The sequence below is a fragment of the Podarcis bocagei genome (assembly GCF_964188305.1).
Source record: "Podarcis bocagei genome assembly, chromosome: 4".
Classification (NCBI taxonomy): domain Eukaryota; kingdom Metazoa; phylum Chordata; class Lepidosauria; order Squamata; family Lacertidae; genus Podarcis; species Podarcis bocagei.
In genome coordinates, this window is record NC_138128.1 from 82071560 (window position 1) to 82090030 (window position 18471).

At 41.1% G+C, this 18471-nt stretch overlaps 1 protein-coding gene and 1 long non-coding RNA gene across 3 annotated transcripts in view; one reads left to right on the forward strand and one right to left on the reverse strand.

Annotated features, from left to right (window-relative positions):
• Nucleotides 1-18471, reverse strand: part of NRG3 (neuregulin 3) — a 620711-nt gene that overhangs the window by 366262 nt on the left and 235978 nt on the right. The gene's annotated exons all lie outside the window — the stretch shown is intronic.
• LOC308585364 lies at nt 12829-17304 on the forward strand. Its single transcript, XR_014007333.1, has 2 exons — nt 12829-13097; nt 17041-17304. It is a non-coding gene; the product is annotated as an uncharacterized lncRNA (long non-coding RNA).

Here is an 18471-nt window from a genome sequence, read left to right on the forward strand (position 1 = left end):
CTTAGTCTGGTAAGGGGCCCTGGTCCACCTCCCATTTGAGATGCACGGTACAGTGTTGTGAATGCATGATAAATGGGAGGGTCTAAATAAATAGGGAGGAAATTCTACCTAGACAATGTTGAAACGGCTGTGCTCTATTCCTGCCTACATCAGAGGAAATATATATATATTTAAAATCCACAAAGCCCACTGAGATCAACACATGTACTAGCTACAATGCACTCAGATTGTTGCTGGGCTTGTATTCATCTGTGGCAGGACTGCCCAAAGTCAGTGAGATTTTGGAATGAGGTTCACAAGAAGGCGATGATCATAACTGCACAAAGAATGGTTAAATCACCAAAACTTACTTGGTGTGCATATCTATGAGGCAGAGGTGTGACTCATCAAAGCATACCAACATCTTTAAAGTGTAATGTGAGAACCATCCCTCACACTAAATGACAGACGGAAAACCCTGTTTTTCCACTCAGTGAATAATACCATTCTTTATCATTCTCACTTTTGATATGAAACAAGCATTTAAGGAGAACAGGTTCATGCCAACAGTGGCATGCCACACATTTTCCAAATACTAAATGAAAGAAAGGGTTAGAAACGTTGCTGGATAGCCCCTGACAATACATAGCTGTGTCTTGTTTGCCAAAAGAGACACAAATATATCAGCTTGCCACTGAATACAAATGAGAACATTTTTAGTACCCGCAAAACACAGGCAATTTCCTCTAGATTTATGCATTCAACTCTATGCACCACTCTTAATCAAGCTCAGAATTTCCCTCTGGCAGTTCCATGGACAAGAAAACTGAGATGACATTGTGCAGAACAGTAGACAATAGTGATTACCCCAGTGTGCAGCTTTATGGATAAAATATTACCTATTTAATCTCAAGCTCCACCTACTCTCACCCACTCAATTCATCTTGAAAGGAGCCCAATTCATCTTAGTAAGATGCAAAATTCACTTTGAACTAATGGTAATGATATCCCTCCACTACCAAAAAGTAATTATCAGTCCGTATTTTTGCCATCATGGAAGCTTGGAGGACACAACAAGCAGGGAACTAGACATGAACTTTGTTGTCTCTCTTCATTAGGAACAGCAACAGGAAACTCCTGACTCTCTCCAGATACAGATACACCCAGTGCCACCTACTAAACTATATAATAGATTTGTCCACAGAAATACTATGTTTCAATTACATTTGGGGTGATAGCCAACTAAATCATACACAGAGTAAATCCACAGAAATCAGTAGACTTGAGTTACTCATGTCCATTTTTTTCAACAGGTATACTGTATTACTAACATTGGACAGCTAAAGTTATCATTATGCTCAAATATTGTTTTAAAATTATTTACCCCTTTGTATGTCTTCTACTGCATCACTGCAGATATCAGGGCAGATTATAAGGAGTGTATTCATCTTACTTTTTTTTTTTAAAAAAACAAACCTGTAGCTGATGCTGATTTTGGGGAAAATACAGTTGAAAATGATATTGCTGCAAATTGCCACTGTAAGACTAGGAAGATTTCACTAGCTCCCACCACAGCTAGTTGACTGGGTCTTTATTAGTCTTTTTGGTGAATTTTTGGGAAACAAAACCTATCTCTGTACCAGAGTTCTTTGGGAAGCTCCTCTGCTGTCACCGTCATTTGTGTCTGCCAATTTCTCGCCTTCCCTACTCTCCCAAGCTTATCAAATTGTGACAAAGGACAAGAAGTAGGGAAAACAGCATGGAGAGAGAGCAGGCAAAAGCCAAGGGTGTTTTAAGGCAGGAGTAACCAAAATGGCAGCTAGACATTGTAGACCACATACATCTTCCATCATCCCAGGCCACACTGAATGGGGCTGATGGGAGTTGTAGTCCATTGGGCACCACATTGGCGACCTTCATTTTAAAGAATTCCTTACTCTGGAATTATGCAGAGCAAAGAGAAGATCTATGTTTTAACTCTTCCTGGTGAAGGAATCTGTTTTTTTAAAAAGCTTTGTTATTATTACCGTCTTCATTTATTTATATTTATTTCAAACTAATTTTGAAATAGATACAACAATAATTGTTGAAATGTACTCATAATAAGACTAGATCTATTAGGAAGTGTATACTAATGTGCCTCATTGTGGTTCAGCAGATCTCATGGGAGGTCATTTGTGTTAATAATCTTGACATCAAATGGCATGAATTATCATTTTAATTATGATAACTGATTGTAAAATTGTGTTATTAAACCTTCAACAAAGTTGTTAACAGAAAAGAGAAAGAGAGAGCTTTTGCCCCCCCCCCCTTGGCTACAGACTTTGCTCCCCCGCCCCCCAAAAAAACACTTTTGGGAAATCCTGAGATGGAGGGGAGCAGGAAAACAAAAACAGGAGGATTGTTACCAAAGAATCCAATCAGTGATATATCTTATTATGTTCTATGAACTAACTGAGATCTTCTAGAAATCCTTCAGAAATATTTTCCAAACAGTCATCATGACCTTTCTTAACCTTTCCCCCCTTTCTTTACTAAAAGTAAACATACTTAAGATCTTCTCATATGCCTTGGGGAATTCTTATATCCACAAGGCTCAATGTCCTATACTGCTGATCTTGGTCTGCTAACAAGGCTGGAAGTTTTAGTTCTCAACAATTTTGGAAGGTTTGCTGCTACATTCATCACTTCATTCCAACTTGAATCCAATTGTAGCCTATGTGTTTTGCTCTCAGCACAAATTTTGTTACGTGTTCGCATTATCTTGACAGGTTTGGCAGACACTCGTGCCTTCCCCCCCTTTTTTTTAAAAAAGGGGGAGAGCATCTTGACATTTTGCCTTGCCAAAAGTAGTAAATAAATATTTCATAGCCCTTTACCATTAGCATTGTGTGCAAATGGTGGGGCTGGATGGCTGCCATATTTCTCTTATCAATATTAACATCCCCAATATTTTACTATGAATGCAGCCATCATAATCATCTGTGGGCATTTATTTCTACTTCCAACCCACCTCAGGCTCTGTTCTACAGTTTACAGTTATTATTCTCAGAAATGAAATGTGCTTATAGGGATTATGCCTGACAGAACAGAGGGTACTTTTAGTGGTGACTTGTGGGAATCATCTTAGACAATAGGGGGAAAGTTTTAATATGCCTAGTGCCTCAAAAGAGGCATCATTGGGGGGTGAGGGGCTGAGGGTTCCCTGAAATAATCTGCGGCCTGAGGCGGGCCTCTGTGGGCCTTCCTGAGGCTGCGGCGGGTCTCCCTCCTCCTGATGCATGATGTCAGAAGTGCCTGCCATGTGCCCCAAGGTGTGGCTTGCTGGACATTGCTGCAAGGGGTGTAGAGAAAACAGAAGCAGCATTTAGGCCAAGTACAAAATAGCTGACCACTTTTGTCCCGTATCTCCTCCTCCTAACGTTTTAATCCTTCTCCCAGAAACCCTGTGATGGCGGCCAAATTCTTGCAACTCCACATCATACCCTCAGATCTGACAACCCTACCTGCAGAATGTGTCCCTGAACTCTGAAAATGCCTGTTGATTGTCTGGATGGAGGACACAGAGAAGTGTGTGAGTGTGTGTAGAAAGTAGCCTGCTGTGCAAAGGGACACTCATGGCCAACTTTTGCCTACCACTGGCATGTGACCCTGAAAGGTTGCTCAGAAGGCAATGAGGCCCTCAGGTGAGAAAGTGTCCTCCATCTGTGCCTTAGACATTCAACAAACTCACTGTGTCAAGTATAGGCTGATTACTGGCTTGTTTCCAGGGCCAATTTCAGCTGCCTTTTATTATGACAATACAGTGGTACTTCGGGTTACATACTCTTCAGGTTACAGACTCCGCTAACCCAGAAATAGTGCTTCAGGTTAAGAACTTTGCTTCAGGATGAGAACAGAAATCGTGCTCCGGTGGTGCAGTGGCAGCAGGAGGCCCTATTAGCTAAAGTGGTACTTCAGGTGAAGAACAGTTTCAGGTTAAGAATGGACCTCCAGAACGAATTAAGTACTTAACCCAAGGTACCACTGTATCCTAACAACAATGTCCTGGGCTCTACTTACATTAAGGGAATCATATCTTCCCATTTACAATCATAGCAAGGAGACTGGCGTGATCTTGGACTTAGACCTCCCCCCCCCCATTGAGATGCTGCTGGTTATAAAATGCTCTGTGTGTGTTCCTATTCCTGCAGCAGCCACCTCTCCCCTGATTGTTTCCTTCAGTGCTACAACAAAGTTTAAAAATCAGAATAACAAGGGGAGGAGCATATACACAGGTTCTTCCCACCTGATGATATCCTTGCACGGAGGACAGCAGCTTTAATGGAAAGACCTATAGATACCATAAATTGTAGAGTTGGCAGTGACCCTGAGGATCATCTAATCCAAGCCCCTGCAATGCAGGAATATGCAGCTGTCCCATATGGGGACTGAATCTGCAACCTTGGCGTTATCAGCACCATGCTCTAACCAACTGAGGATATGACCCTACATGGTTGCAGCTTGCAAACCAGGCCATGTTAGCACAGGAAATTTCACAAGGGTAGTAGATGAAGGGGCAGTGATTGGTCAGGCAAGATGAAGTGTTGTACCCTCAACCATCTCCTTCTGTTTTCTCATGGTTACAGGTACAAATAAGGGGAAAACATCTGTTAGACTTATGGAGCAACTTGTATGGATTAGAGTTCATTTCGTCAAAAGCATTATATGCTATCCTCAGGTATTTGAGGATCCTCTAGTCCGCAGAGCCTTACGCCATAATAAAATTATTAATCTTCAAGGTGCCACAATACTCCTTTGTTGTTTTTGCCGCAGTAGACTAACAGAGCTACCCTTCTGAAGATCAGGTAAGAAAAAGAAAACATCCAAAGTAAGTCTCAGGAATTTGTGAGATTTTAATCAGGTAGTATGAGGAGGTGGCACAGAGAAATTTACAGTGAAAACCTTTGCTTATCTACTCATTGAGTTTGATGGGGCTTACTCCAAGTGTGTACAGCATTGCAGGTATAGTCGTATCTTTTATACGCTTGATGTAGAAAAGCATCCCTTGTTGTTAAAACATGTGCAGCTGGAATATATATATACGAAAATCTACGAAAGCATATATATATATATATATATATATATATATATATATATATATATCTGTGTGCAACCTAACACCACAGAAGTGTTTAGTTGCAAAAAAAGCTATTTGTTGTCAAAGACTTGTTAATAGTTTATCTCACTGACAATGTTGCCCTCTTCCAGAGAAGCAGAGAAGTGGGTCAAGAAATCTGCTTCAGAGAAAGGCAAGGTGGAGATAAATAATACAATTTTAACCCTCAGCTGGTTCCATCTTCCAAGGTAAAATGTCTAAAAAATTATTATTCACTACAGCATCTATCATTCTGACATCCTAATGGTATGGGAATATACAATCAGGCTATGAAACTTTTACATTATTCTCAGAATCCTTTCACATAAAGGGATCCATACATCATTCATTTTATGTTATGTGTATATTTTTTTTAAGAAATCTTGTTTCCACCCCTTTAATCTTTTCACTGCCTGTTTGAATCTTTTACTTCAGAATCCCGAAGGAGATATAAGAACAGTGGAGGAGAGTCTGTAGTATCACTGTGAATGGGTGTGCTCAATATAGCTTGCTCTGATATTTATTTCTGCTAAGCAACATGAATAGATGCGTTAGAAGGGGGTTTGCCAACATGGTGACCTCCAAATATTGTTACACTACAACTCCATCATCCCTGACCATGGACCATGCTGGCTGGGGCTGATGGGGACTAGAATACAAAAATACCTGAAGGGCACATCTGTTTCTGGATTAGAAACAGATTCCTTCTTCAGTGGCTGCAAACCTGAAACAATGGCAGCAGAATCATCTCTTTAAATGGATCTGCACCAATTACATATAAAGCAGAGGGTTACTAAACCCTCCCCACAATTTAGCTTTCTGGAATCCTAAAGTATCACTGATCAGCCGGGGGCAGGAGAATTATCACGGAGTGCAGATTGCAGGGAGGTATACCACAATCAGAGAGAGGGGTTAATTCAGACCCTGACTTGAAATGGGACAGATGTCACACCCACTTTGACCCTGAACAGGAAGTTAGTATCAGGAGCAACAAAGTTTAGTGCAAATTGTACTAGGATGGGTGCCAGCTGTGAATGCACTTCCTTCATAATAAGAAATCAGGCCTATTCTGTCTTCAGAATCTCTGCCATAAGCCCAGCAGCATGTTACTAAATTTGTCTGGAAATGTGCCATCAAATCCCCACAGGTGACAAAAGATTCCAAACTTAGCTTATGTTTAGATAAAGATGTTCAGCCTGCAGAATGGAATAAAGTGTAGATTCAAGACTTTGCAGGGTATTTTTACTCTTGAGAGTCTGGCATCTGATAAACTTGTGTAATGTAAGATCACATCATGCTCTGTAGTTTTAAATGATCCAGAGTGGAATGAGGTTAAGTACACCCCTGGAATGGCAACATGCAGAGCAAAAGTATGGTAGAACTAAAGTGCTCTGAGTGCAATGACAGTATAGAAGCAGCATAAACAGTGTAATAGTAGTCTGCAAACTATCTTCTTTCTCTGGTACCTGTCATTCCACTCTGGAAATGTATTGGGGGGGGCACTGACCTTGAATTAATGAAATTCTGATCTAATAATAGTGTGAATTATTCAAAATACAGAAGAGGAATCTCAGTATCCTTGCCTTGGTGTCAGATATTGTATCAGTATTAACAAATTGGTTTCCACTCTTCCAGATGCTTCCATGACTATACTGAGCAGTTATCACAAATAATATTTCTTCCTGGGTAATTAAATGCAAGAGACAATACCTTTACAGATGTGCATCTGTAAAGAAAGAATCATTAAAAAGGCACATCTAACATCTGTTTCCTTACTAGGGATAGGAGACAAATTCCATTTGGTAAAAATTTAAAGTCAAATCACTCAAATTTGCACTTCATGAAACAATATGCAAACTGAAATGCAGCTATCCTTCAAAACGTGCACAGTTTTTTTTCTTAATAATCATTTTTATTAGTTTTCAGTTACAGTCCAAACACTTGTTCAAATTTTGTGATGCAGTTCTCCAAATGTTTACAAAAATGCATATTGCAGGGAAAAGTGTGCATAAACATATGTGGATCAGGCCATGGCTACTAATGTTCAACAACAGGAAGCTTCTAAATGTCCCAGAAAGACACCAAACTTAAGAGTTGTCCAACAAAGGAGTGGGCTGGCTGGGGGTTCTACTTCCCCATCATTCAGCTACACAGTCATGCTGCCCATCTGCGAGCTACAGAAGGATTGTGGGGGACTTGGCTTTTGAGAGTCACATATCCATTCTGAAGGAGGTGTAGGAAGCTGAAAGTCTTTTTTTCTAATCAGCATGCAATATGTGATATTTGGGAAATCTTATTACCGAATAGGAAAGAGACTATTTTAAGACGCCTACACTAGGAATAGATCTAGACTTGTGGCAGAATAAGGTGAAAATGAGCTGGTAGAATCAACTGCAATGGGGAAGTCGCTGTGACATTCCAGGATTCTCTTGCACGGGCCTGGTTGCTCAAGGTCACTTGCTAAATCACCCAGTTGCCCCATTGAATCTAGACATTCCTGACTGGTCCACACAATATCTGTTGTCATCACCTACAGAGTTAAAGAAAGAAGCAGGACACTTCCTTTATTTAGGCTCTCTTGGATGAAACTTGTTTTTTTGAGATCCATTTCAATCAGGGTTTAGCCTCTGTTTTGGTATGGTAACTGACTCGATTACTCTTTTTGATAAACACTGTCAAGAGAAAGATGAGAGAGAGATTGGGATCTCTCAGCAGCTTTTGATACCATCGACCATGGCATTCTTTTGGAGTGGCTGTCTGAGTTGGGAGTAGGAGGCATCATTCTGTTCCAGGTCTACTTGGATGGCTGTTTTGAGGTACATTGTTTGTTCCCAAAGAGCTTTTAGCATGGGGTTCTGTGGAGTTCTGTTTTAGCACACACCCACTTGATGCCTACATGAAACGGCTTAGTGGGATCATCTAGAGTCTTGGAGTATGCTGTCAGCAATATGCTGATAACCTATAGTTCTACTTCTCCTTTACATCTGTAGATTAATCATCACCACCACCACTTAATTTATACTACATACACAAATCATGTAGGGTGTGATATCCTAAACTCAAAATCCACACTGGCCAGAACATAGGTAGATAAAATCGTAAACATAATTTTGTTTAGGAAGCATCAGATCAAGGATATGAACAGAGTTCATAGTAAATAAAGAGTAAATAAAGAGTTCTAATATCCGAACCCAACAGAACTTGATATTTCTCTTTATAGCCATCACCGTAACTTTTACCTCATTCTCTCCCTCAGTTTCTTCCCCTTCACTCTCTTCTGCGTCTGCTCAGATATGTATCTCCACCCAACTGTCATTCTGATCCAACTGCCACCACCTGCCACTCACTCAGACATCAACCAGCATTCCATCACTTCCTCCTACTGCTATTCTTTCTTCCATCCACTCTTCTATTATAGTAACATGTTTAAATCTCTCTCCAGCTAACTAGCTGCAAGCAGAAAACTAGCACAGCAGGGAAAGGGGCTGGCTACAGCCTCTCCTTGATGTGGCTGTGGTTTTCATTCTTCGTTCCTTGCAAAGAATAAAGGTAAAGGGACCCCTGACCATTAGGTCCAGTCGTGACTGACTCTGGAGTTGCGGCGCTCATTTCGCTTTATTGGCCGAGGGAGCCAGCATACAGCTTCCAGGTTATGTGGCCAGCATGACTAAGCCACTTCTGGCGAGCCAGAGGAGCACACAGAAACGCCGTTTACCTTCCCGCCGGAGCAGTACCTATTTATCTACTTGCACTTTGACATGCTTTCGAACTGCTAGGTTGGCAGGAGCAGGGACCGAGCAACGTGTGCTCACCCCGTCACGAAGATTTGAACCGTTGACCTTCTGATCGGCAAGTCCTAGGCTCTGTGGTTTAACCCACAGCGCCACCCGCATCCTATTTGCAAAGAACAGGACAGCACTGAAAATGGGATTGCTCAGCTAAGGTAGCACAGCCATTCTACCACTTTGGGACTGTGCCACCTCATTCTGCTGCATGTGTAAATTTAGCCTAAGAATAGAGATTGGGGGGGGGAGATACTTTGAATTTTTTAGGGAGATAAGCATTTTACACGCTGCTTCAATTGTTATGCTTGTTTCCTAGATAATTTAGCAAGGAAAAGAAACTTCTACGATATTGAATGGAAGGAAAAGCTGATAGCACATTTTACCAGATGCTACTTACATTATTGACAAAATATCTACAAGTTTCAAAATAAATACTGTGCACAGATTGCTCTGTCTGCAAACTGTACCTCCAATGGCAAGCAATTAAAACTAGCTTTAGGCATTTCTGCTTAGACACCTACACACCTAGACTTATCATTTTCTTTGCTTACATCAATCCACATACTTCCTCACATTCAGAACATCAGTTAATAATTCGATAATATTTTCTCACAGCACAAAGAGCTGCATTTTTTTAATACATGGTGTTTCTTGCAACAATTCCCTTTATGTATCCTAGGGTAGTCACATACTGCAAGAGGACAAGCATCACCCTCAAATAGAATGAAAGAGGGCAGATATTTGCATTAAAATGCATTTTCTCATTTCTGTGTATCCACAAACATTTAGAAGCAATGACTACAATTTAGATAGAAATACAATGCCTCTCAGAGAACATAGTCAAGTGACCTGTGTGCCTGCCTGCTCAGGCTATTGTGCAAGCGCTAACAAATTGCAGATGAACAACTCCAAGACCCTGGGTCTTCACTCTCTTGGAAAGAAAAGCCCTTCAAATATAGGATGCTTTTCAAATAGAAGACTGTCCTCTGCAATTGTATGTCCATTGCTGGATTTGAGTAAGAGAAACTTAATAGATTTTGGGAAATAGAAACTGAAACAAGTGCTCCACCTTTTCGACTGGCAAAATTATAAGCACCATCCTATAAGTTCACCAAAGTTTTGCTTCTTAAGGTACTTTCAAAACTGAGGACTAATCCACAACACATGCTGTTCAAGTGTCTTCAAATGGGGGGGGGTCCAGTTAGAAACATTCCTTTGTATAGTTTACAGAAGATCATTCCACATTACTGGGGGGGGGGGGAGAGCATCAAGAGCCAGACAATGCACTTAAACTCTGGCACAAGTTGCAGAAGACCAGACAAAGCAAGGGACAGACAATTAATCAATGTGTGATACATATTACTTCAGCTGACAGGTTTATCCCAGACAAATCTGCATGAGAGTTCTGAAAGACTTCCTTCAATAAGATACAGTGGTACCTCTGGTTACGAACTTAATTTGTTCTGGAGGTACATTCTTAACTTGAAACCGTTCTTAACCTGAGGTACCACTTTAACTAATGGGGCCTCCCGCTGCCGCCTTTTGAGAGGAACCCAGCACAGCAGTAATTTTCTGCTTTTGAGGTTAGCCACAGCTACTTCCCAATTAATAACCCTGTGAGTCTACACCTCATGATGATTAAACTCAATTCAGGAAATCCCAACTGAAATCTCATCCTGGCCATGACTTACTTAAGAGTTGTATCCAACTACATTGTATTCAGATTATATACATTATACACAAAGTGTGGGAAATGTGCTGTTATATCAAGGATCTGTTACATTGATAAAGGATTGCTTTTGTTTTAGTGGTTGCTCTGACCAAGTGGATTAAAGTTCAACACAGGACGAACATGACAGTTAAAGGAAAAGGAAAGCAAAATATTTCAGGAGGAAAAAAGAAGCTTAACAGATTTCAAGAAGACTGGCAAAAAGTTTACTTGTAAGTAAAGAAAATAGTTGAAGAATAAAGAAAAGGTAAACTGACAAAGAAATGATATATTGCAAGAAGGAAAAAGAGCTAAAATGCTGTGAGACAGATAAAGTACTGTGGAAGAGTATAGAGAACAATACTGGAATGCTGTAGCAGAAAAAAGCCAAGAAAAAGCTGCAAAGTGACCCACATGCTGTACTGAGGAATACAAATTGTTACCTATTGGCTTGGTAAGTGAAGCAGCAGTCTACACTTATCTGGATGTGTTTTCCTCTGTGATCTTTATATTTAACTTATCAACAACTGTTCAAGGTGTTTCTAAAATTAATTTGTGAGGTCTTATTGCCCCCCCCTCCCAACTGCATTCACTACTTTATCTGGTGTAACAAGCTGGTTAGTCTAGTTTTTAGGACGTCACAAAGGTTAAAGGCCTGTTCAATGGAGGCAGTTGGAGGGGTGGGGTATTCACTTGGTAGCAGCAGTGAAGTATGGGAGGGTGAGGAGCTCGGTGTGGTTTGCTTGCTTGCTCCCTCTCTCATGGTGCAGACCACACCCTCTGCCTTCACATCTGAACACTTGAAAATTCAGTGCAGCAATGCCAAGGTGACAAGCAGGAGGACTTAAAAACCATCAGGTGGCCTAACATCATGACCACAAACCTGACACCCCAAACAGCACTCCTTTGTGAATGGAGCAAAAGAGCCACTCCTAATTTGACACCCAATTGCAGTTGGCCAATTTCCATTTAGTACATCAGATACCTCTGGGAATGAGGCTAGTTTAAAAATTGTTTTAAAAAGAAGGAATTAGTAAGAAACTCCCCCTGTTAGTTGCAACTCCCCCCCAAAAAAGCATTCTTGCCTGACCCCTGAATAATTTCAAACATGAATAATTTCAACCATTGTAACATGGTCATTCTCTGGACCTGTCCAGAAATAATTCTATCCCAACTGGTGCTCTGGCTTTTAGTAGGAATTCTTATTGGAGAGGCATATAGCCTGTTCAAAAAACACAGTGCTCATAGCATATGCTCCCACCCACTTCTAGTCCCTTGCAAATCAGTAAGACAACCCCATCACCAGAAGCAGGGAGCTTCCACAGCCTTAAACAAATGGCTGTCATGCACTGGCACATCATGTGCACCAGAACTATAGAAGCATCGCTGTTGAATCTTGACATTCCTGTTTCCAAATCGGGGAACGCAGATCAAATTTTCATTGAATTGGGCTACCATCAGAAAAATGGATTGTGACAGGATTTTCAGTCAAGCTTTGGATTAGCTGCTTCAGTCCTAGAAGCCAGATTAGTTTGTGCCAAAATTTCAAAACCTATGCCCTGGAGATGGTGCTTGAAATAGCAGCCAGAATCTAATCAGGTAGTTTTGTAAGATTTCACTTTGAATGACAGCAGTCTCCATGGATCTCCTATTCATTATATATCTGCTACTCGGCTGAATTCCTCTCCCTACTCCTTCCTTTTCATAGAACTTGGAACCTGAAAATAGGTAACGATAATCTCTGCAATCAAACCAAGATGGAATTTTACATTCTATTTAAATGTTCTGCACTTAACTCTTCTGCAAGCCTGCCCCATCATCACTATTATAATTCATATATTGATGAAATATGTTGGGTATCCAACAGAGCAGAAACAAAATAAAATGATATACTTTGTGAGTACAGACTTTATGGAAGCAGTACCTGAACTTTGATGAGGAACACTCTTTTGCCAGTCAGAATGAATATTTGAGACACGTCACTGTTACCTCTGAAGAGGGTTATTTTTAAAAAACAAACATTTAAGGCATTATCCAGTTTTTAAAATGACCTCCTCCATGTTTGCTTATTAGTAATTTACCTGGGCATGCTTTCAATTTATGTAAACTCCTTGTCAGAGGCACTGCCTTGGGTCCCAGGTTATGGGGGTTCAATAGCGCCTGTGATATAATGTGACATTGTGATGTCATGATGTTGTGTCATCACAATATCACATGGCAGTGGCAGGGTAGCCTTTCTGAGGCCTCGCAGGGTCTCGGAGATTAAGTCCAAGACCTTGTGAGATCTCTGAACATAACTTCTGGTTTCTACCAGATGCCGCGTTCAGAGGCCTGGCAGGGCCTCCGACATCGTCTGGGAGGCCGTGTCGGGGCTCCGATGCAAGTAGCAGTAACCGGAAGTCACATCGGAGCTCAGTGTTGTTGTGGAGTGTTTTCTAAAATTCCTAGGTGAACAATTAAAGAAAGAAATAAGCAGTCTTCTCTGAGGGTGAGTAGTTTTGCTGCATCTCCCCAATGCTACTGCTTGGTTTTGCGGTTGCCATATGTCCTCTTTTTCCAGGACACGCCCTCTTTTTAATGGGTATGTAAAATGAGAGTCGTCATAGCGATCCATAGTTAAAGGTAAAGTCAGCAAATGTGTCCTCTTTTTTGCTCTTCAAAATATGGCAGCCCTAAATGTGGCAATAATGGGAGCCAGTGTGGTGTAGTGGTTAAGAGTGGTAGACTCGTAATCTGGTGAACTGGGTTCGCGTCTCCGCTCCTCCACCTGCAGCTGCTGGGTGACCTTGGGCTAGTCACACTTCTTTGAAGTTTCTCAGCCTCACTCACCTCACAGAGTGTTTGTTGTGGGGGAGGAAGGGAAAGGAGAATGTTAGCCGCTTTGAGACTCCTTCAGGATATCAAATCCAGGATAAAACAGGATATCAAATCCAAACTCCTCCTCTTCTTCTTCTTCTTCTTCTTCTTCTTCTTCTTCTTCTTAATATACCCAGGTCACGATCAAACCATACATTTAAAGCACTATTAACAGCCATGGCTTTCCCCCAGAGAATCGTAGCTTCTTAAGAGCTGCAATTTCCAGCACCCTTTAAAACTTAATTTTTTCAGTATTCCACATTCTATTAAAGTGGTATAATAGTCCTTTAAATGTATGGTGTGGAGGTGACCCCAGATGCTGCTAGGGTGCATCCCCCCTATACTTTTTAAACTTGCAAGTAGGGCTTTTTTCAGCCAGAACTCACTGGAACTCAGTTCCTGCAATTCTCAGGTGAGTGTCAATGCCATTCTAAGAGAGGTGTTTATGGTGAGTTCCAGCACCTCTTTTTCTAGAAAAATAGTACTCCCTGCAAGGCTCCAGAAAGACAGGGGAAGAAGGAGGAGGAGGAGGAGGGGGGAGGAGGAGGAGGAGGAGGAGGAGGAGGAGGAGGAGAGGGAGGAGGAAGAAGAGTTGGACTTGATATCCAACCTTTCACTCCCCTTAAGGAGTCTCAAAGCAGCTAACAATCTCCTTTTCCTTCCTCCCCCACAACAAACACTCTGTGAGGTGAGTGGGGCTGAGAGACTTCAGAGAAGTGTGACTAGCCCAGCAGCTGCATGTGGAGGAGCGGGGACGCGAACCCAGTTCACCAGATTACGAGTCCACTGCTCTTATCCACTACACCATGCTGGCTGAAGCATTGCCCTCACTTTGATTTGGTGTCTTGATGACGCCACATGAAGACATTTGGAAGTCAAATGAGAGGGCAATCCTTTATTCACACTGGAGACTTGTGGGTAAAGGAAGTTTGGGTGGGGTGTCCCCACCCAGTGGGGACAAGTTAAGTTCACCCCACACTGCTAAACCCGCCCCCAAACTTTGAGGCCTGTAACCAAGTTTCCTCAAAGTGGGTGGAAATGTGATGGAGGAGATGACAGGGAAGTTATTAAGTTAGGAAGAAGCAGTGCAGTTTCAGCGAGGATCAAAGATTCTGTGACTGGCAAGATATATCAACTCATTAGGCCTATTGCTGTTCTAGGGCAACAGCACTGCAGTTGACACCCACACATAACTGACATACTCTGTCATATGCTTGAAATGTTGAGTGTTGCCAAACATCAGGCAGATGCACAATCTTGCTGTTAGTACCATGTAGCTGCTATTAGTTATAGCTGCTGACAGCTGACAGCTATCAGACTGATTTACATTTCAAATCTTATGGCAGTAAATCTGATAACCAAGGTTAGCATCTGCATGGTTGTTAATCATTTCCCCCCCTTTCTCACAGATATTTTGCTTGCTCTGTTGTTTTTTAAAAAGCCTGTATGCTGAGCATCAAATTCCTACAATTTGATGTATGGGGCAAATCTTTCCTAATTAGCTAAACTTCATATTTTCAGAGGAGAGAGAAAACTGAGAAAAAGAAAAAGAAAATCTAAGGGTTTGTTCTCTGCCATTAGCCATGATTTTATGGCATCAAACCACATTGCCCATCTTACTTCAGGATTAGGCACACAGACAGAGAACAGAAATCTCTGCAGAGTAGCCAGCTGTTTATTTTAACATTTATTGGCCACCTTAACAAAAGAAAATAAGTAATAATTTCTGTCCAAGTAATAAAAATTAGCACAAAACCAGCAATAAAACTTAATGAACAGAGCTGTCATGAAATATAGGAAAGCAGAAAGTTTTTATTTCACAGTCCGAAAGCTGACTGGGGTGGGAGGATGTTTCACTTGCCTCCTGAAAGTGTGCAGAGAAGGATTCACAAGAAAGACATTATCCTGAAGCTCTTCTAATTTAGTACCAAGGGTCTGAGGAATTTTAACCAGTACAAGGGCTGTCTTCTGTCTGGATTTTCCCAGACATTACTGGGATTTCAAAGACGGAATTGACGTCTGGGGGGGGGGGATTTCCGAAAGGTAACCCGTTGTCCTAGATCTGGCAAGTCCATCATTGTTGTTGTTTTTAGGCGTTTTTGTAGCTAACTTTCGGGTTTTCGGGGTGTCCTGGTTTTTACTTTTTGAAATATGGCAACCCTATCAGTACATTTATTAATTTATCAACTAAGCTTACATTTGTTTGCATATTACCAACTTCAAAAAAGTGCTTTATTTGTGTACTGAGGGAAGTGAAAGTTTATTTACATATGAATAAACAAAGGGTAACACACTTTGATAGACTGAAAGGCCATATTTTATATTTTCTTTGTCATTCATGATTACAGTAATACATCAGAACCAGGATTGCTCCACAAAATAAATAAGTCTTTTTTTAAGTTATAGCACCATCAAGTACAATTTCTCTCAACAACTAATCCATTAAAGGCTAGTTGATTGACTACCAACTGAACCCGAAACAGCAATGTGGCACAAAGGGAGGCTTCCTTTGCAGGACACACACAAAAGTTGCATATTAATTATGTTAAACACCACACAATGATAGGGAGCAGAGATGTACAGTATTAAAATCTCAACCAAAACTTAATTGAACTCAAATTCAGAGGTGAGAATACAGAAGGAAGTCAAAAGACAAAACTTGTGATGCTTCTAGGATGAGCAGAGCATTCTGCAAGTTAAATTGGAGGCTTCAGGAAGGAAACCTTTTTTTTTAACATGCATTTTAGTGGCTACACTTGGAGCAACCATTCCCATCCCCCCTTATCTACAAATGGATAAAAATCAAAATAGGGGCAAAAAATATGTCCTTTGTAGAACTTGTCAGGTATCACTCCTGCATTTAAAACTAATATCAGAAGCAATTCTAACTTAAGTATTAGTTTAAGTCACAAAAGTGCCTCCTGAAATCATATGGGAATGATTTAGATACATGCATCTACCGAGATGGTTGGACAGTGTTCTTGAAGCTACGAACATGAGTTTGACCAAGCTGCAGGAGGCAGTGGAAGACAGGAGTGCCTAGCATGCTCTGGTCCATGGGGTCACGAAGAGTCAGACACGACTAAACGACTAAACAACAACAACATCTACCGACAAGAAATACATGGGCATAACAAGTTTTATGTCTTGTAACAGGCAAAAAAAATCCTGCCACCATAAGTTCCCTATCTAGTAACATAGATGTTCTGGGCACAGGGATCAGTCAACCAGAGAATCTGGGAAGAGGTTTTGAGAAGAGAAAAATTAGAGATTTTGCTGTTTAAAATATTGGAGCAGGCCAAAGGCCCAATTGCCTCTGACTGGAAATAGAACATAACCAGCATGTATTAATAGACTTATCTTCCATAAATATGTCTATCCTTCTTTTAAAGCCATCCAATTAACTGTTTTTCTTAAAAATGCTAAGAACAACCGAATATGAATAGCTAATTGCTATCAAAACCAAAATTTAGTTATTTTTAAAGCAGATTGGCCCCAAAACAGTGAAGATGGAGAGCTCCCACCTGTTGCAGGAAATATATTGTCTCCTCCCCTTATCATTTCCTACCTAACAGGAGCGGCACTGATAATGATCTGCCGAGTGGTGTGGTTCAGGTCACGAGGGATCAGATCTCAGGCGTTCAATGGATGTCATCCATCCCCCCCCCCTTTGTCAGCTGTAGAAGTGACCTGCAAGCCAGAACCCATTTCTGCTGGTTGTGAATTTGCATGGAATTACCAATCACATTTTAGCTTCCTTATACACTCCAAAATTAAATAATGTTGTAATCTGCACTGCATCCTTTGGCTGCGGCAGGCTATAAATCTCAATTAATAATAGGTTGTGTTGTTTTCATTTTCCTCTCTTTTTTAAAAAGAAGCATTCAGATAAGAAATGACAGATACATCTTTTATTAGCACTAGTGTTGCATTAAGGTGTAATCAAAACCATTCATCTGCTCAAGCAACTATTATGTAACTTAAACTGTTATTAATGTATTCTTGGAAATGCCAACGTATATCTTTCCCAGAAAATTCAGTTCAAAGAAGAAATCTTATAAAACATTTTCTCAAGTTCTCTCATTTAACCGCCCCCCCCTTTTGTTTTGAAGTATTAGAAAAGTAATACAATGCTTCTGGGATTTACTTTTTTGTATCTGATCACTTGCTTCAGAGAAGTTACTTCATGCGCAGAAAAGTCAGAAGAGCAGACATCTAGCACAGCATTCTCTTGCTAAGAGCAAGCAACCACTCAGGTGTCTCTGAAAGCTCTCAAGCAGCACATCTCCTGTTGTTTATCCCCAGTTTCTGATACTATCTTGTGTGCCCTCTGATCATGGAAGTTCCACTTAGGATCATAGCTAATAGCTTTAACAGGCCTGCCTTCCAGGAATTTCTCCAATCTTTTCCTTAAATCTATATAATGTAGAGGCCACAATCACAACTTCTGGTAAGAAGTTCAGGCTGTGAATCAATATTAAAAGGACAAGAAAAACCCTCACTTGCGTGTAAGGCACAAGATCGTGTAATTCTGCTTCCTTTCCAATTGCATGCTTTTGTTAAGGGAAACCACACACTATGTTTACACATGACAACAACAACAACAACATTCCCTCCATAATGTGCAGAATAGGAGTGGGGAACTTTAAGCCCCTGGTCATAATTAGGACTACCAGATCTCTCTGTTTCGCCCACAAAGTGCCATTTTGACCAAAGGGCCAGTTGCCACAAGGAGGCCATCTTGGGCAATGTGTTTTTAGCAGAAAGGGAATCTAAGAGGAAGGGCAGGAGGAATGGGAGCAGCACATTGCCTTGAAAAGGAGGTCCCAGGAAGTCATGGGAACACGCAACAGGGGCAGTTAGAATAGATGCAGCAGTAGGGGCTGTGGGGGTTAAAAATTTGGAAGGAAGGAGCAGAAACAGCAAGGGCTGTGAAGGACACAGTGGGATAGGAATCACTAGACAGCACCTTGCATCTTGCGGCTCTCATGCAGAGGAGAGGGGAT